General features: G+C 36.8%; 1 pseudogene; it reads right to left on the bottom strand.

Annotated features, from left to right (window-relative positions):
* Positions 1-1,973: 1,973 nt before the first annotated feature.
* Positions 1,974-3,274, bottom strand: LOC123821804 (annotated as a pseudogene).
* Between the last annotated feature and the right edge of the window lie 17,805 nt (positions 3,275-21,079).

The raw sequence follows: 21,079 nt of genomic DNA, 5'->3' as shown, positions 1-21,079 counted from the left end.
CTAAAAGTGAAAAGAGAAAAATGTGATGATATAATATAATGAAAATATAACCATGTTAATGCAATTCAATGTGTAGTAAATATCTTTAGTAAGATATTTGGTAAATGTCATTATTGAGTGAGAAAATGTAAGAAGAACATTTTATAAATTGTTTAGAAAATATGGTAATGGCCCAGTGCCCAATGAATCTACGAGAAATTATTCGGTTGCTAAGGTGAGCAGTCTTATATTTATATGTCATCTTCCATACTTTGGCAATTTTGTCAAAAAATGATGCATATTTTATTTTTTATGAGATTTTTCTACTATAAATTACTATGTCAATCTTTATCTGTTTGTTAAAATACCTAAATGTGTGTATTAAGTCCCCAGATTTATTACTAAATTATGATTCCACATGTCTCTTATACTTTAAAACACATTAGATTTCTGCATATTATTTCTCTATCAATCAACCACAGAATAATTATTATATGAAATTTTAGGATTATTATACTAGAGTCTATAGACACACAGCCCCATCATTCATCACCTAGACAGGCATTTTATCCCACATCAGTCAATAAGTTCATCACACAAGATCAGCTATAATACTTCATGGATCTTGACTGTGTATTGTATATGGGGTCTTTTATATTAATTTAACTAATGGAATAGTTCCTACAAAGTTTTTGGAGTCTAGCTCTGATTTTGTAGTTGGGGTAATAGGATTGAGTCTATTGACCTGCTATGGTCTGAATTTCTGTCCCCCATCCCCCACCCAGTTCATGCAATGAAGCTCTAATCCCCGATATAATTGTATTTGGAGATGGGCCCTTTGGGAGATAACTAAGGTTAAATGAAGTTATGTATAGCATTGTAGTCAGTCAGTTAAATGGAGTTAAGACCAACATAAATTTGAGATTAGGTATTTCTTTAAGAAATCAGCTTATTTTTATTTAGTTAAATACAAAATTTCCAGCCTCCTATTATGGGCTGCATCTGTTATCTCTTCATTTTCAGGATTTTTTTATTACTTCCTTGCATCTGGAATAGACTTCTAAAATTGACTTCTGAATTTTGTTAATTGTAGTAATGCTTAGTATAAGAAATTTTACACAATTAATATAATATTTTGTTATAGGATATTTAGAAGTCATCCAGTTCCATCACTTACACTAACTACCCAGGTATGTTGGAATCCTGCTACTTAGGGGAAAGTGAGAACTGGGAATGGCCCCTGGAAACCACCCTGTGGAAATCCCATCTCTCCCTGTACACTTACTTTATTTTTATTATTTTTGCTTCTTTTTTATGTAAACAGAATAGACAAACACATTAGAAACCCCAGCATGACACAAGAGAATCCACACAGATTTATGTATAGATATTTACAGACCCTTCCAAACCAAGAAGGCAAATGGTGCCTCTAGCTTCTTTTCCTATCCCAGCCCTGTCCAAGATCCAATTGCTGAGGCAGCTGCCAGAGCCTCTAGAGTTGCTTCTGGATGAAATTTAGCACGAGGCTGGAATGATATCAGACACCTCCCCAAAGCAAAACCAAGATTCTGAATTTCCAGCCTTGGCCCTAACCCTAAACCCTCTTCCTTGGCAAACTGACCTGCTGTGGATTTGCATGACTCAAGAAGAGTCACTGTGAACCCTGAAATTCAGATGCATTGGGTTCCCAGCCCATCCCAGCTGTTCCTAGCCTTGGGCAGAATGAGAAATGAGCTGCAACTAACTGTTTCCAGGAGAGGAGAGTGGGAGGAGTGAATGAAGGGAGGATCCCAGGCTTAGAGATGACAACTCCCAGGCAGAAAGTTGTGATCAATAAGAGGCTCAATCTGGACTCAGCAACAAGCCCGGTGCTGGTCTGGGAAGGCACAGTGGAGCTGTGCTGCCACCTGCAGTGGGCCAGGTGGCAATGGACCAGGACAGGCCCTGAGGCACCTGGACACCACTTTTCCCCTTCAGTCTTCTGCCTGGGAGCTTCACTGCAGCAGCTCTTCCCAGGGAATGGGGTTGGAGAAGACTTCCCTTTCTAACCAGAGGTTGTAGTTCATCAAGAAGTCCTCAGGCAGGTCCACTCATTGGCCCAAGACACTCCGCAGACAATTGGCCAGAGATAAGAAGTCAGGGTTACTGTGGGTCCAGATGCGGCAGTGGGCGTTGAAGCATTCAGTGTTGGCATGGAGAGCACATTCATCTGCCTACAAGTTCCAAGGCCAGGCATCAAGATTGTTATGGTAGACCCAGTCATCATTCAGCTGAGGAAACACCTTTCTAGTAGATGGCAGACATCCTCATGTTGCTTTTTTGCCACTGCTGCCCCAGGTACTTGGTCTACACCTTTAGCAGCTTCAGCACATAGGGCTGCATCATGGCCTGTTTCACCTTCTGGGCCCACTTCAGGATGGGGCAGGCACCACCCACATCAGCATCCTTGAATGCTTCCATTTGGTCAGTTTGTTTAAGATCCAAAGCAGATGGATACAAGGAAAGGGGTTCCTCTAGAAAAAGTGGTTATTGTCACCAGCTTCCAGGCTCTTGGCATTCGGCTCTGGCAGCTCACACACCACGCAGGGAAGATAATTCAGGACAGAAATGCTGTTCTTGGCAGTGATGTAGGACATGATGTTTTGACTGAAGAAATTAGGATCAAAGGGGTGCAGTTGGCAGATACCAGGTGCTGGATCATGTATTCAAATTGGGAGACATGGTTCAACTTAAAGTGCTTGAGCAGCAGCAGCAGGACAGCAGAAATGGCCTTAACAATGGCCTCTTTGTGGAGGTTCACATCCAGCCCCAGCTTCACATGTTCTGTAACACTGTGATGATGGGTATCTCCTCAGGGAGGACATCTGCTAGGATGTTGATCGAGTCTGTTTTGGCTTTTGAGGTAGGAATTGTGCCAGCAGGATCTTTAGTGGCACCATCATGCACTGAGGCAGGCTGGGGAGCCAGCCTGAGCAGAGGGTTTCTATGGGGATTTGCTCAGTGTCCTCTTCTTCCCATGCCCCCAGAGGAGAGCAAAGGCACTCCTCCTCTATCTGCACCTGGATCTCTGCAATGGACGTGTACTTGAGCTGATTCAGAGTCTTGATGCTTTGGTGGACTGGCCTGGGCAGCTCCACTACTGTGTTCACGTCACAAGTTCCTGTGGGCAGATAAGCCTGTCAGTCTGGGAGTGCTATGATGGGGGAGGCATCACCTTGTCCCACTTGAGGGGGAGTATTTCCCCCTCCAGACCTTTGTCCTCATCATTCTCCTCTGCCCCCTTCCTGAGAGCCATTGGTCTTGTAGGGAATCCATTGCCGATTTTATATCTTTAGCATTCAGTTTCACAAATGTAGGATGATTGCTGTGATCATTTTCCTTCCCAAAGGAGACTTCCTTTTTTTTGTTAAGGTATACTCTTTGTCCTTTAAATTAACACAGATTTTAAAAAATAAACAGCATATGGTCTTTGGGCTTTGCATCTGATGTTTTGTCCACTGCATGCTAGACTGGGAAATAGTGTGGCAATTTGTGCAAATTTGTTACTTTCTGAGATACCTTCTTTGTAAGATGGAAGACATAGTGTCCACCAACTAGGGTTTCTGTCAGGGTTAAATGAATTAATGACATGTAGTAAAGACCTATTACATAGTAGGTACTTTAGAGAGAAATTATATTAACCATTGTACCTTCTGTCCTTTTCCACCAACACTGTTAGTGTGATATGACAGAAAGCAAATGGCAGCAAAAGAGTTACATATTGTACAATCTTACAACTCACTAAAGTTTCAAAGTAAAACCATTCATTTTTTCTTAGATTGTTATGTGAAACCTTTGGATTCTTTCCTGTCCCCTCAGCTTTGACCAGAAAGTCCCCAAATGATGAGTGTGATAGACCACGGCATGAAGAATTTTCTATTGGAATTCAATTTTTCATGAGTAGTTAACACAGACCATTTTTTTACTGCTGTAGGCATACGAAATGAAATACTTTATGCTTTAAAAATAAACAATTTAGTTCTGGACTGTTTACATATCACTTTACTCTGCTGGAATCAGGGTTCAGTAGGAATTGAGGAGAAACTCTGCTCTGCTATGATTGTAAAGTCACAGTACAAGCAGAATCAGCCATTTACTAGGCTCAGGTCCATTTACTCTGATGCATTATGAGTGACTCATTATAATGAAAATCACCACCAGACGTTGTTATTAGATAATTCGTTAAATGATTTCTATAGCAACAGTGACTTATTGGTCTTGTGTGCAACATAAAATAATAATGAAATGGCCATTAAAGATTACCATTATAGTATATCATGTAGTCTATGATTAAAACATAAATTATTTTTACATAATAAACCATGATAAATGCAAGGTCTGGGATTTTAAAAAGACAACCAAAGAAAGCAAATGAGCTTTTATTTTACTAACATATTGTAACATAAAATAAACAGATATCTGATAATAACTATTATACACCACTGAAAAACTTTTTTTGTCAAAAAAAAGCAGAAAATAAGGTAGAAATTTAGAAAATAAGGCGTAATTTTTCTCTACCATAAATCTCAGACTTTTCTCTACCAAAAATCTTAGATTTTTCTCTAAGATGCTTGAAATTCTTACATGTACAAAAGATCTCAAGAATATAATTTGACATTCTTGGACAATGTTGTACATTCCTCAACAACCATTCCACTCCCACTGGTTAGTCTCTAGCCATTGTCATCTAATTTTTCTGGCCAGTTGTAGGAGCAATGTGGCTTCACTAGAACGTAAGTTCCATGAGGGCAGGAATTTTTACTGTCTCATGCACTGATGCATACCTATGATTTAGAATGGTTACAGGCCCATGGTAGATACTTGATAAATAATTGTCAAAGAAAGAATGTGAGACAAAAAGAGAAAAAACAAAGTAAAGGGGAAGAAGGAAGAAAGGAAGGAGGGAAGGAAGAAAGGAAGGGAGGAAGGAAAAAAGGAAGGAAGGAAATAAAGAAGGAAAGAGGGAAGGAAGGAAGGAAGGAAGGAAGGAAGGAAGGAATAGAGGGAGGAAGGAAGAGAGGGAGGAAAGAAAAGAAAGAAGGCCCAAGAGTGACATAAATGGAGAGGACTGCTTGGGCTTTCTGGAATCAATCAACCAATCAATCAATCAATCACTATAACTCTCTCCTTACCTGACATGAGCAAGGACAATTTTGCCCTATTGGTTCTGGTATTCATTCTAGGACCATAAAGACAACCAGCCATAGGATGGAATTAATTGCATTATCTTAAAGAGGTGGAAAGTGCATAAATTCTTGATGATAAAATTGAGTATTTTAATTAATATTTCTACCTATGAACTTAATTGTGGTGTGGTAAAATACATTTTAACCTTATTTAATTTGAATGAAGCAGAAGTTTTATTTTTTGCTGCTGAACACTTTCTAAAAGATAAAATCTGGATTTCAGAGTTTGGAAACAACATATTGAGGTTGAGAACCAGTTATGTTACCAGTCAGAACCCAGTATGGCACTGGTAGTGAAGTTCTCTGTAATCAGTAATAAAAATAGTAATAGTCTTCTTCCCTGACACTATGTGTCAAGTTCTGTGCTAATGTTTTGAATACAGTAGATCCCCATGCTAGCTTTACTAGGTGGGTATTGTAATTTGCATATGTGGAAATTAAGGCTTTAGGAAGTTAAAGAGATTTTATGAGATACATAATGATTTGGGGTTGATCTAGGATAGTAATTAACAAGTATTGGACTCTAACGCTCAAGTTTTGGGCCCCTGGCTGCACTCATGCAGGCCTCACTTTGGTCTGACTTTTAGAGAGCTGCCTTGTCTTTTCTTTTCTTCCATATTTTTTTATTGTTCAAGTACAGTAGTCTCCATTTTCCTGCCACCACTCCTCCCAACCCCAACCATCCCCACTTCCCACCCTCAACTCCCACCTTTTGTTTTGTCCATGTGTCCTTTATACAGGTTCCAGAAAACCCTTCCCCCATTCCCCCATTTTCCCCTCCCACCTCTGCTCTGGTTACTGTCAGTTTTTTCTTAATTCCAATGTCTCTGGTTATATAATTTGCTTGCTTTTTTCTTTTGTTGGTTAGGTTCCAGTTAAAGGTGAGATGATATGGTATTTGCCTTTCACCTCCTGGCTTATTTCACTCAGCATAATGCTCTCCAGATCCATCTATGCTGTTGCAAAGGGTAGGACCTCCTTCTTTCTTTCTGCAGTGTAGAGAGATGCCTTTTTAAATTCACATGGTCTACTTAGAACAAAATGAAAAATTAGGGCTCAGCTTCTCTTCATATAATCCTTAATTTCAAGCTTTTTCTGGCAGTGTAAGATATACTTAATTACTCAAAATTTCTAGTTTTGCCATTCCCTATGGGTATTTGTATTGTACAAAATGGTTCTTCAATGTATTTCTATGCAGCATCATTGTTTTGGAAAATTTGGTATAAAGAAAACTTCCAGAATGATGGCAGATGAATAGGTGAAGAGAATTTTCAAACCAAATACACTGATGTAGTGGTGACCTGGAAGACACATTTTTTTTAAAGGAGCTTAATTTCTATCTTCTATTTAGAAAGTGAAAAGAATAGAGTTTAAAATAATATTCCTAAGCAAAATATGTCCACCTGTTTTTTTAAATCTAATAAATTATATTTGAATTGAGAATAGTAAACTAAAATTCAGTGTTTGACCCTAGCTGGCATGGCTCAGTGGATTGAGTGCATCCTGTGAACCAGTGTCACACTGGTTCAATTCCCGGACAGAGCACATGGGTTGTGGGCCAAGTCCCCAGTAGGGGGTGCACAAGAGGCAGTAGGGGGCACACAAGGGCTAACCACACATTGATGTTTCTCTCCCTCCCTTCCTCCTTCCCTTCTCCTCTCTCTAAAAATAAATAAATATCATCTTTAAAAAATAAGGATAAAATAATAAAGTCAGTGTTTGTGTTAACTGCTGTTAGCACTCTCTTAATATTTTTATGTTGCTTGCCAATCCTTTAGTCCACTCCCTAATTTTTACAAATGAGAAATGTGTTACTACCTGTTAATATTAATGAAGAATCACTCCCACATAAATATACTGCCAAGTCCCCTTGAAAGAATTTCTTATTTCAAAAAAAGATATTATTTTATAACTCTTGGAAAATCCTCAGGGAAAAGCTAAACTCATTCTGATGATAATGTCTGGAATCTTGACATTTTCACTATTATCTTATTTACCCTTTTAATACTTCTTCTCAGTTTTTCCAGGACCTTAAACTCATTTTTTTATTAGCTGTAATATTTTCTAGCTTTCATGGATAATTTTATCCAGAATGTAGGTGGTTCTTACAGTGCTAAAACTCTATTCATATCTGAGGTAACAGTTTTCACTAACATACCAGGCAATATGAAAGGCATGGTAAGAAGCCAATAAATAAGACACAGTTCCAGTGATAGATACATGGATAGACATTGAAAATGCAAACTGTTAAGACCTATAAGAGAGGAAGGTAAAAGAAGAGTGTTAAGAGAAATCCAAAGAGCACCTTAATCTGCTCAGAGAAACTGGTGAAATATTACTTAAATAGATAATTCCTCAGATGAATCTTAAAAAATAAGAACAAGCTTGGCATGTAGAAAATGCAATGGAAGAAAGGAATGGCATCTGAGAGAGAGGAATGTGAGAGTCTTCTGGAATAGTATATTATAATAAACTAAATCTTCATAAGAGTCCTGTGAATTTTTATGGTTATTCTCATATTATTGATGAAGAAACTAAAGCTTGGAATATTTAAGTCATTACCATTTGCCCAGTTCTTTGGTGTTCACTTTTCTTTAGTTCATCTTTTTTCATTTGTGAATTTATTATATAAAACCCTGTCACAATTATTCAATAAATGTCTGTTGAATAAATATAGGAATCAAGGGAACAAAAATGTCATCTTTATATGTAATAAATAATTTTAACAAAGTTTTATGTGATTTCATCTTGGTTACCAACGTGATTAGAATTCACATCAAAGCAATTGAACTTGTGAGAAAATTTTAGAAAACGAAACCTCTCTCAGTATTTCAAATAAAGGATTGGTTACAGAAGAGTTACAGAAGATCTAGAAGAGCAAAACGAAGAGGAGAGTTGCCTAGGGGAGAAGAGGATACAGAAGAAGGAGGAAGGACAGAAAGAAAAAGGGAAGGTTAAGTAGGCAGAACAGGAGAAAGGGAAAGGAAAAGGGAGGAGGAAGATGAGAAGGAGGAGCAGGAGTTGGAGAAGGGAGAGAAGAAAGCTAAGGAGGAGAAAGGGAAAAGAAAAGGAGACAGAAAAGAGTAAGAGGAAAGAGACAGAGAGGAGGATGACACAAGAAGGGGAGGAGAAGGTAGAGGAGGAGATGCTGAAATTAGAAACTGCCAATGAGTATCTTTTCATATGTTCATTTATCATTTGAATGTCCATTTTATGAATGTGAAATGCCATTTAAATAATTTGCCTATTTTTATATTGGGTTTCTTTCTTTTTGCATTGATTTGTAGAAGCATAGAAGTTCTTTTCTTTTTAAGATTTTATTTATTTCTTTTTAGAGAGAGGGGAAGGGAGGGAGAAAGAGAGGGAGAGAAACATCAATGTGTAGTTGCTCAGCTACCACTGGGGACCTGACCCACAACACAAGCATATGCCCTGACTGGGAATTGAACCGGCGACCCTTTGGTTTGCAGCCTGCGCTCAATCTATTGAGCTACATCAGCCAGGGCTAGATGTTCTTTATTTATTCTTTAGGCAAGCTTTTTAAAATTAAGAGTTACAAATGCCTTTTCTGACTCTTTTCATGTAGCTCCTTTTTGGTGTCTTTCAGTAAATAGAAGTTCCATTTTAATTGAAGTAAAATGTGTCAGTTTTTCCTTTGGTCTTTCTGTCTTGTTTGAAAACTTATTCCCTCCCTGAAGTAATAAAAACATTATTCTATATTATATCCTGAAAGATTGATAGGTTTGACTTTCACATTTAGGAAATTAACCCACCTATAATTAATACTTGTTTTAGCTGTGGAATATTGTCAGTGTCCATTCTGTGAAATAGAAATCAGTCCAGGTATTTCAACATGCAGTTATTTACAAAATCTATTAGGGAACAATGGGAAGGCCTGGAGAAACAAAGGAAGACACAGGATGTCTCTAGAGAAGCAAAACTGAGAAGTTGTTACCCTGAGATCAGGAAACAGCCTAATACCCATAAGTCAAAGCCTATGGTTCATCATCAATGAAGCCACTAAGAAAGGTTATGCTGCCACTGCTGATGTTAGAACTGAATAGGGCACTAGGAGCCTATCCTCCTGCTGATGCACTGAGGACTGCAGCAGCTGGCGATCACCTCCAGTTTCCTGCCATAGCATTGATGTCATTTCTCCAGCAGATGCCAAGAGAAAAGATACTGGCTGCTCTCTTCCTGCTTTTTAGTTCCAGTGTTTCTCATGGGCAGAACCTCACATAAACAAATGAATACTATTGATGCGATTTTAAAGAACAAAAACATCTTATCTACTTTTGTTGTTGTTTTCATTGGTAGGGTTAATTTGAATAACCTAGTCTGCTTTTACTAGAAATGACATTTCTGATATTTGATTTAAGTAATTTTTTATGAATTATAAATGCTTACTGACTTACAGTTTTATTCAGAAATTCCATTTTCTGTTCTATTGGGGGGTATAGAAACATTATCACCCTATTATCTACTTAACTTGTATTTTTTAGTAGAATAATACATATGTTTAATAGTTTATTAGACTTTATTCTATTTTATTCTGTTTCCATCTGTCTCTTCCTAATTTATCAATCTCCATGGAATTAATCTACTCTCTTGATGCTAAGATACATATTATATGTATGAGTTACCACAGTTGAGCTAGTGGTAGAGATATTATATTTTTAACTACAATTGAGGATAATAAAAGTCATAGATGTGTCCTTATTATTTGGTAGAAAAGTACAATTGGATTTTGTATTGCTTCCTTATCAACCTTTTTAATTCTTCTGTTTCACTTACATTCAATGCTGACACATTTTTCTTTGTCCTGATGTACTTTTTGACACTGCTTTCTTTCCTGAAATATATCAGCAATCCCTCAAATGCCATTTTGTTATACATCTGAGATTTTTGCATTATCTCAAAAAATTTGAGATCTTTAGAAAGAGAAATGTATTATCAAGAAATACATTAGAAAATTTTATTTCAATTAAAGTTTATATTGAAGAATATAGTGTTTTCCTTCAAAAGGCATTAAAACAATGCAGGTACAGTTAACTTACTATTATCATTCAACTATCCATTGTTAGCATTAAAACACATGTCAGAGCTGCACATTAGTTGTCAGATTATGATAAATCCAGAAGGTAATTCTTAAGTTAGCAACCACTTCTTCTGATATATCTTCTCTTCAGCTTGTTATTAATCCATTCTCATAACAGACTTGGCATTGACATTGTGAGAGATGATTGCCTCACTATGTGGATCATTTACTGAAGCTTCTGAATGAAAAGTAACACCCGGTACATCTATAGAAAGAACACATTTCATCTAAAGATTAAGATGCATTATAAAAAACTGTCTGAGTACCTTCCCTTCCATACTTCAGAGAAACATTTATCTTGCTTGCAAGATTGTCAGTTTGAATCATTGCCTTAGAGAAAAAAAGTCACAAGCATACAATATTGGATACCACTATTCCATCACTGTTAATTGTTTGTTGTCCTTCTTTTAGCCTCTCACTTCTATTGCCCAATGTATCTAACTTAATCTATTTGTCTTAAAAAATAGGAAAAGAAGACATTCCCTTTTGGAATTTCTGGGTTAATTCCAGTATTTAAAGGCTTATTTTACTTATTAGATACAATGAATTTTTTAGATTTTATTTATTTTTATTTTTTTTTAGAGAGGGAAGAGAGGGAGAAAGAGAGAGAGAGAAACATCAATGTGCAGTTGCTGGGGGTCATGGCCTGCAACCCAGGCATGAACCCTGACTGGGAATCGAACCTGCGACACTTTGGTTCACAGCCTGCACTCAATCCGCTGAGCTACGCCAGCCAGGGCTTAGATACAATGAATTTTTTAATGAACTTATTTACTATTTACTAAAATACCAAATTATAGTATAATTTGTTTGTTTATGATTGAAATTCCATCAGATTTAGCTGAATATTTAACATCAATGCACTGCAACTGGTCTGTTTTTGACATTTGCACCCAAATTAACTGCAATGTCCAACAGAAAGGAAAGGTTGACTGGAATCATTATGGATTGACTTAGCTATATTTTCTTCCCAAATATCCTCAGGGTGTGTATTCATTGTAGGCAACTGTCTTCTCTTGAAGCCACAATGGACCCTTCATCCTTTCCATCAAAAGAATTATAAAAAAATGGAACTGCTTTTTGACCCAGCAATTTCACTGATGGGAATGTACCCTAAGAATTCCAAAACACCAATTAAAAAGAACTTATGCACCCTTATGTTTATAGCAGGACTTTTTACAATAGCCAAGATTTGGAAACAACCTAAAAGCCCATCAGATGAGTGGATAAAAAAAAAACCACTCATGATGGAATACTACATAGCAGTTAAAAAGAAGGAATTCTTCCCTTTTGTGACAGCATGGAGACTGTTATGCTAAGTGAAATAAGCCAGTTGGTGAAAGACAAATACAAAATGATCTCACTTATAAATAGAATCTAGTGAACAAAATAAACTAACAAGCAAAATAGAACCAGAGACATAGAAACATGGAACATACTGACAGCTGCAAGAAGGGTTGTGGGAGGTGGGAACTGGTTGAAAGAAGGTGAAGGAATTAGTTAACATAGATGCATGACCCATGGACATGGACAATGGTGTGGGATTGACTGTGGGAGTGGGGGTGGGCTGAGTGGAGGGAGACAAAGGGGAAAAATTTGAATAAGTGTAGTAGTATAAACAATAAAATATTTAAATTAAAATAAAAATAAAAGAATTATAAAAAGATAGAAATAACAATTTCCTAAATGCTGACATGACATCCAAGGATATCTCAACTTTTGTTTTTTTTTTTAACCACATGTATTGAGTGTTCTTATGTGCCAAGCATGGGGACTATAGTGACAAACAGGACTGTGGAATCCCTGCTTTCAAGGAATGCAGGGAGATGACTTTGCCATTCCTTAGAAGCATGAATGGGCCAGCAGAAAGTTATGTCTGAGTGCCCAGACCAAAATGTAAATGGGAGAGGCCTTTCTTTCTCATTACTCCCTCTCTGACTCCTTCCTTATTTTCCTCTTATTAGCATGGTGACAGGTGGGAAAGATGGAGCTCGATGGTCTTCCCATCTTCCTCTTCCTTTATAGACCCCCTCTCACCTTTTAACTCTCACACTTGGAAATGATGTGGAGATGACTTCCCCATCCAGAAAAATCATTGAAGTGGTCAGTGCAGCATCTCCACACAGTATACCCAGCTTTAACAGGTATCAGGTGGAGATGCTTGCCTGGGAAGCACTTTATCTGCCCTTCCATTCTCAATGACAGCTTTGCTGGATAGGGTAATCTAGGTTGTAAGTCCTTGTTTTTCATCACTTTTAATACTTCTTGCCAGTTTCTTCTAGCCTGCAAAGTTTCTTTTGAGAAATCAGTTGACAGTTTTATGCAATTCCTTTGTAGGTAACTATCTGCTATTGCTGCTTTTAAAATGTTCTGTTTTTAACCTTTGGCATTTTAATTATGATGTGTCTTGGTGTGGTCCTCTTTGCATCTATCTTGTCAGGGACTCTCCATGCTTCCTAGATTTGTATGTCTATTTCCTTCACCAAATTAGGGAAGTTTTCTTTCAACATTTTTTCAATTAAGTTTTTAATTTCTTGCTCTTTCTCTTCTCATTCTGGCCCTATGATTCAGATGTTGGTATATTTGAAGTTGCCCCAGAGGCTCCTTAGCCTATCCTTGTTTTTTTGTTTTTTGTTTTTTTTTCTTCTTGCTGTTTTGATTGAATGTTTTTTTCTTCCTTGTGTTCCAAATCATTGATTTGATTCTTGGCTTCATCCATTCCACTGTTGGTTCCCTTTAAGTTTTTCTTTATTTCACTTAGTATAAACTTCATTTATTCCTGGGTCTTTTTTATGCTGTTGATATACCAATGAGTTCCTTGAGCATCCTAATAGCCAGTGTTTTGAATTCTGTATCTGATAGATTGCTTATCTTCATTTTGTTTAGTCCTTTTTTCTGGAGTTTTGTTCTGTTCTTTCATTTTGGCCATATTTCTTTGTCTCCTCATTTTGGAAGCCTTCTTGTGTTTGTTTCTATATATTAAGTAGACCTGTTTTGACTCCCTGTCTTAGTATCATGGTCTACCTTAGAAAGCGTACCATTAAGTTGGATGGGATAGAGCCTTAGGTAATCACCTGGTGGGGCAATGCATGTGAACCAGGTTGATGGAGTCTCCAATATAGTGTCACCATTCTGTGGCTCTGTGTGGGGGAGGTTTTAGAAAGGGGACAGTGCTACTGCCTAGCCTCTGAAATTTTGTCCAGGAGGAAGCTGTCCCTCAGCACTCTCCCTGATGCCAGATGCTTCAGCTCTCCCTGTGTGCCACTGGTGCCCTTCCAGCTTCTGCCCTGGTGCTGGAGCCCAGAGGGAGTAAGTAAGCTTAAGTCCAAAGTCCTTTGTGGGCCCTTTTAGAGGAGATGCCTAAGAGTCTTTCAGTTTCTTCCACTTCCCCACCCCACCTAGTTTTTACCCCAACTAGTCCCCAACAGCCAGAATTATGGGGACTTATCTTTCTATCACAGGAACCCCAACCTGGGTGGTCTGGTGTGGGGCTAGGATCCCTTGTTCCCGAGGTATCCCTCCTGATTTTTATCTGCCATGTGTAGGTGTGGGACCACTTGTTACACATCTCTGTATCTCTGTGTCTTCCTCCCTCCTACCTGTCTGGTTGAATATGACTACTTTAATCCTTTGGCTGTTGGACTTCCATACAGCTTGATTTTCTGACAATTCTGGGTAATAGTCATTTGTAGTTTACTTGTAATTTTTTGCTGTGGTTATGCAAGGATGTAAGCTGTGTTTACCTACAACTCCATCTTAACTAGAAATTAAGTTTTTGAACAAAGTATCAAAATATTTCTGTCCAGTTCTGACATTAGATGAATTTCAATAAACTTCTTAAAAGGGTTTCTTCTTTTCTTTCCCTAAGGAGGTGATAATTATTGGGGTCAAGAAGTCATGCCATCTTGGGGTCTGTGATCTCCTGCCCCCACCCTGCCTCACATTCCATGTAGTCAAAGCTCAGAATTCTCTGCCAAATAACACAAGTCATCTTCTAGGTTCTGAATGGGCCTTTTCCTCAGTTTGTTCTCTCTCAGCAAGTGTAGGCTTAAGGAATGGCTTAAGTAGGCAACTGGAGGCTGTTAGCCAGAGGAGAGCCTATAAGAAGAGTGCAAGTGGAGTAAATGTTAGGACTGGAGTGTTCTCATGTGACAACACAAGGCAAATGTGTTATAGGACCATCCCCAGAGTAGAAGAGAACTGGTGCAGGTGGGAGACAAATGGCCAGGGACCAAGACATCTAAGAATTGGAAATTTCAAGTTGGTTTTCCAGGTCATTATGAGTATATGAGCATATTTGTCAAAGTAGAAAGATGGAATTTATTTTAGTTAATAACTTCCTAGCTTGAATAATACCTTTACATATTTCAACATTATATGTAATCCTCCATTTGTATTTTTCTATATATAGTGATGTACATTTGAGAATATTTTTGTAGCATTTTTAATTAATAAGCTAATTTTCCATTAAAGGAGCAATGGTTAAATAAAACATGGGAGGCATAAACTATAGGATACTATTTGATCATTAAAAATAGTTTTAGGTTTATAAATATTGACTTGGAAAATCACATGTTTATTGACAAAAATGTTGTAGAACTGATGATTAGTATAATTGCAGCAGTAGGAGAACAAAAATAAAAATGAGCCAGTAAAATCTAGGTATGCTTGAATAAACACAGAAGATAGTGAATGTGCTTTCACACCCAACTGACAATATCGACTTCCCAAGAAAATAGCATTGGGGTGAAGTAAAAACCTTTTTTTATTACAAACCCTCTATATTTACTAAAATGTTATAGTAACTATTCTTTTATAATTTTAATAATAATGTTATTATATATATATATAATATAATATAATGTTATATAATAACAATGTTATTAACATTATTTAGTATAACATTGTTCTTAAAATGGTTCTTATACTGTAGAGTTACAGAAATAAGTCCGATAAAACTCAATTGATTTTAAACAAACATAATTTACTTTATGTTGTATTTTCTGTGGGCACTATTTAAAACTATTTTCTTTTCAAACAATAGCAATAGGGAGGAAAAATCATTTATTGAAATCTTGAGTTGTATTGTTGTTGTTGAAACACTAATATTCACTAGTTTTCATGGTGATTTTACATCCTTCTTTTCTCTTCATACTCCCCCTCACTCTCCCTAACCTCAACAAGTGACTTTATTTCATTGTTTTTAAGAAAGTAGAAGCCTTTGTATGGAGCACGAAAAGGTGTTCTATCAGCAAACTGAGAAATGTAATGGTGCCTCCACTCTCTTTTTCTCCAGTAACCACAGGGACTTCCTTCCCCCTACCCAAGACCAGCCCTTCCACCTGTGTCCTGGGTCAGTTGGATACTTTCGTGCCTTCAAAAAACTTTTCTTTTAAGCCCTGGCTGGTGTAGCTCAGTGGATTGAGCGCGGCTGGTAACCAAAGTGTCCCAGGTTCGATTCCCAGCCAGGGTACATTCCTGGGTTGCAGGCCATAACCCCCAGCAACCGCACATTGATGTTTCTCTCTCTCTCCCTCCCTCTCTCTCTCTCTCTCCTTCCCTCCCTAAAAATAAATAAATAAAATATTTTTTTAAAAAAACTTTTCTTTTTCATATATCTCTTTTCACTTTTGCATTGTCATATTTTATTTACTGGATTGTTTTTATTATATAAATATGATCAATATCTATCATCTTAAAAAAGGATCTCAGCTATCATTCCTCTGAAAGTACTCTGTCACAGTTAAAAACTAACTCCCTATTGCCAAATCCAAAGAACACCTTTATGTCCTTGTCTTTCTTAACTATTTAGCACCATTTGACATGCACATTTGAATTTTACCATTCCATGCTCCTTAAAGGATATGCTTTTTTTCTGACTTCCTTTTTCTCTCTCTGACAATTTCTTTTCCATCCCTTTTGCTAGCTTTTCTTCCCTCATCTGATATCTAACACTTCAAGTCTTAAAGTACCTGCAATGAAGAAGCACATGATTGCTTTAAGGTTAGGGTTTGAACTAAGAGAAATCTAATAAATTCCAAGAATGTGATGCAAGCCTCTTGAGACACAGAGATCTTTGACACATGAATTCAACCATAGACTGTATATTATAAAATATACTTTTATAAGAGAATAACCATATCTTATATAAATCTATTATATTTCATGCAATAAAATGTAAGTGGAAAGTTGTTTTAAAAGTTATGAGAAGCATTATTGAAAATGAAAAGCTTGTGATATTTCAAAATTTCTCCTTCACTAGTTTTAAATTACCAATGGGCTGTGTCTACTGGCAAGACAGACAAATTATAATCTTTCCTTTAAGGTAGATGTTGAGTTAATATGGAAAAATAGATATGTCAGTGATAATTACAAAAGCTACAATAATGAGAGGTACTGGCACTGGTGATTGAAGCTTCCTGCCATTGCTGCCTGTTTTATAACACCAGTAGGCTGTTCTCAGTTTTCTTTTGACATTCATCTTAATCTAAAAACTAGATTGTAACACTGCTAAGAGAAAGACATTTCAAATTTATCAAAATGGTTTTGTTTTTAAATTTTCCCCCTAAATTAAAGCTTACATTTAGTGAAATTTAATTTTTAAGATAAGCCACACAATATCATTACCTTATTAAAGATATATGAGAGGTGTTGCTTTCTCTAATTTCTTGTCCTTATGAATGTAATTTTGGCATCATGTCTAAATTAGAAAATTTTCCTTCCATCTGACAGTCAGGCTCATTTTACATCTTATATTAAGAATTCATCTGGGGCATTGCCATTTGTGTCCCTGACTTTCTTTCTCCATACAATAACTACAGTGAGAATTCAATGTCATTTAGGCAAACTTAAATGACTTGCAATGAAAGATTCCTTATTAAGCAGATGCTAAATGTTCAACACTGAGCTCCTGTAACCCTGCGTTTTAGCCTCTGATATTCTCCTAGTACCTCAAGTTTGCAGACTTAGAATCATCTTTAACCATTGTCTCTCCTTTATTTCTTGTATCTAATGAGTCTCCAAGTCTCTTCGAAATGTGTTTTGTTTATGCCATTTTTCCTTCTCTATTAACAATATCTTCCTTGTTCTAAATCACATATCAGAAAGGATTTGTAAATGTAGACATCCTGTTCTCACTCTTGATGAGAAATACCCTAAGACAGGCACTTGTCCAAATATAGACTTGATTTAGGTTGCTGATTATTTGAGTCCTTTTTTAATATTTGAATCAAGTTATTTATTTTTGTTTTGTTTTTGGTTATAACTATTGAGTTTTAGGAGTTCCTTACATATTTTTGAAATTAACCTCTTATCATTTATATGGTTTGCAAACATATTCTGTCATTCTTTTTTTTATAACATTTTTTTAAATTTTAATTGTTCAAGTAGTTTTCTGTCTTTTACTCCCATCCCATCCCACCCCGCAGTGCTCCCCACCTCCTTCCCATTTCCACCCCCCCTAGTTTTTGTTCATGTGTCCTTTATACTTGTTCCTGTGAAACCTTCCCCTTTTCCCCTGAAACATTCTATAAATTGCCTTTCCATGTTGTTATTTGTTTCTTTGGCTGTGGAAAAGCTTTAACCCTTTTATCTATTTTTGCTTTTGTTGCTTGTGCTTTTAATGTCATATCCAAAATATCATTGTCAAAACCAATATCAAGAAGATTTTCCCTATGTTTTCTTCTATGTGCTTTATAGTTTCAGGTCTTATATTTAAGTTTTCAAATCTACTTTGAGTAAATTTCCCCTTGACCCTTGACCCTGACCCTTGGCCAGCTCCTTCAGCTAGGACATCAAACAGAATTTCTCCTTTGTCAGGGAAAACCTATTGGCATTTGCCAAAATATTGCACAGTAAGTAGATAGAAATCTAACTTTTTTCTTTATTCCTTACCTGCTATATAAACAAGTAAATATACACCAGGGGTGTCAAACTTTCACCAGGGGTCACACCAGCCTCACAGTTGCCTTCAAAGGGCCAAATGTAATTTTAGGACTGTATAAATGTAACTACTCCTTAACAGTTAAGCAAGACCTCAGCACTACCACTGGGTAGAAACAAGGTGCCAGGCCAGATAAAACAAGGTGGAGGACTAGATTTGGCCCACCGGCTTCTGTTTGCCATCTGTGATATACACTATCATATTAGAAGATATATAACAAGAGATTGTTATTTGTTTAATAAACAGTAAAATGAGGTATTTGTCTTCAGGGTAGAGTTGGATCACTAATAGAATTTATTTTATTTTATTTTAATCATTGTTCAAGTACAGTTTTCTACCCTTTACTCCCATCCCAGCCCACCCACCCATCGTCCCCACTTCCCTCCCCCTTCCAGCCCCCCATAGTTTTTGTCCACGTGTCCTTTATATTTGTTATTGTAAACCCTTCCCATTCTCCCCTGAAATTTCCCTGAAATTCCTTCTCCTCTACCCTCTGGTCACTGTCAGCCTGTTCTCTATTTCAGTGTCTTTGGCTGTATTTTTCTTGTTTGTTTGTTTTGTTGTTTGGGATCACTAATAGAAGTTTTACTTTATTTTTTAAAGAAATATATTCTTTTTAAAAGATTTTATTTATTTATTTTTAGGCAGGGAAGGGAGGGAGAAAGAGAGAGAGAAAGAAATATCAATGTGCGGTTGCTGGGGGCCATGGCCTGCTACCCAGGCATGTGCCCTGACCGGGAATCAAACCTACGATGCTTTGGTTCGCAGCCCACGCTCAATCCACTGAGCTACTCCAGCCAAGGCTAATAATAGAAGTTTTAATGCCCAAGATTATATTAAACTGTATTTAAAGCCAGCCCTGGCTTCTTGGAAAATGACAGCGGACTACTTTCTGCAATTTGTTACTCTACCTTGGTTTTCATTTCTGGAATCATTGGTGTGATCTTAGATTCATTTACAAATAGGGTAACCATATGTTACCAGTTTGTCCAACAAGTTTCCATTTATATATCCTGTCTGGCATCCTGTCTAGTTAGTGCTTTTTATTTTCAAATTCTCCCAGTTTAGATGATAAGATATATGGCCACAATATTGTTCACTAAGTAGGTGAATATGGAATCTCTTGCTGAGTTCTCTTCTCCCAAAAGCATGTGACCTTCATGTTGCTTTTTCTCAAAAGTGTTATTTTAAAATCTCTGATTTATTTATTCCCTGTGTCAGGAGCTGAGGGCAAGATCCACTAAAGCTGGGTTTTTTAGGTCTGAGAATTGATAGTTCTCAGACATAAGACAACCAACGAAGTGAGAAATAAGGAAAATAGAGCTAAAGTTATATGAGAAAGCTAACATACAAAAAACCAGTGGGGAAGACTTAAAGACAAATAACAACAACAAAAAGAACAACAAAACCCTCTAACTGAAATTAGAGTCAACAGTCCAGAATTTGGTCTCATAGATGAAAACAAATGCAAACCATGGAGTTTTCCATGGTGTTTAACAAAAAAGAATTCTGTGTTTGATATCTCTTTTAAAATAATCTTGACAATATGTTGCTGAAGGTTTTAATTTTACTTAAAAGGCAGAAAATTTTTGTGTGATGTTTGTCTTAAATACATTATTACCATGGAAAATCCAAGTCTTCTTTATTAAAAGCCCACAGACCTTATCTTATGAAACTTTCTTAGTGGATCTCATTTTCCAAAGTCTTCTATATGTTCGTTCAAGTTACAATTTAGTTTGTCAACTTTGTTATATTGTTTAGTTATCCTTGGGCAAAGAAAGTAGTTGTTAGAACTAGGAGTAAAAATATTGTGTCTTATAGAGCTTTCTCTCATTTTGATATAGATTGTGAGTCAGTGGAGATGGTCATTAACTAATTCTAGTGACCCATTCCTGCCTTTAGCCCCACATATTATATTTCTAATCCCATTTGTTCCTTAGCTTGCCTCCTCAGGTCCTGAGACTTGTACACAGAAAAGGACGTGAGGTACTCTTTCTAAATGCCAGCCCTGCCCCAGATAAGTTCCTTGACTTTCATAATTAATTACTCCCCCAAACTAGATCCTTTCTTCCTCATTTCCTTTGTGTTTTTTTTGTTTTAAAAAATAACTCATGTTTTTAAATTGAATATTTTACTCTGTTCATCCTTATACTGATAATAGCAGCTAGAATTAAAAACATTCTGCTCTGACTACAAAACAGCAGTCAGAATGTATATCCTGCCATCATATGTACTCCTCAGCTACTTTGCATCTTTGCTCTCCCTATCAGCATGCTTTTCCTGAGACGGCTATTCAGGTTGTCTCCATTTTGGTTTCTTTACAATCATCCAATACAAAGAGAATACTTTTTGAAGCATCAGATGAGTAAGTCAATGAGTAAGTTTTTTTCTTTTGATGGTTGTTTTATTTCTAACTTCTCCCAAAAATAATATGAATGCTGGAGCTTCCAAATGCAGCCCTCTCAACATCTGCCCAATCAACAAATAAACCCTCCTCTCCAAAACAATAAGAACTATTACATGAGTTGTGAGAGAATGACAACTACAACTAAATTTCTGAGATTAGCTTTCTGTCATCCTGGAAACTAGGTGTAGTAGCTTGATAGCTTCGAAGTCTGTTGAGCCCGTTCCAGGGTAGTAATCCAACTCTACCCTCAGGACAAATGCCTCATTTTACTATTTATTAAACAAATAGCTTAAATCTCTTGCTATATGTCTTCTAATACTTTTATTTACTAGTTAATATACCAACTAGGGAATAAAGAAAAAAGTTAGATTTCTATCTACTTACTGTGCAGTATTTTGGCAAATGCCAATAGGTTTTCCCTGACAAAG

The sequence above is a fragment of the Phyllostomus hastatus genome, unplaced genomic scaffold (genome assembly GCF_019186645.2).
Source record: "Phyllostomus hastatus isolate PE091 unplaced genomic scaffold, TTU_PhHast_1.1 phas_contig_40, whole genome shotgun sequence".
NCBI lineage: Eukaryota > Metazoa > Chordata > Mammalia > Chiroptera > Phyllostomidae > Phyllostomus > Phyllostomus hastatus.
The sequence above is the reverse complement of the archived record's forward strand: the minus strand, read 5'-3'. Positions and strand labels throughout refer to the sequence as shown.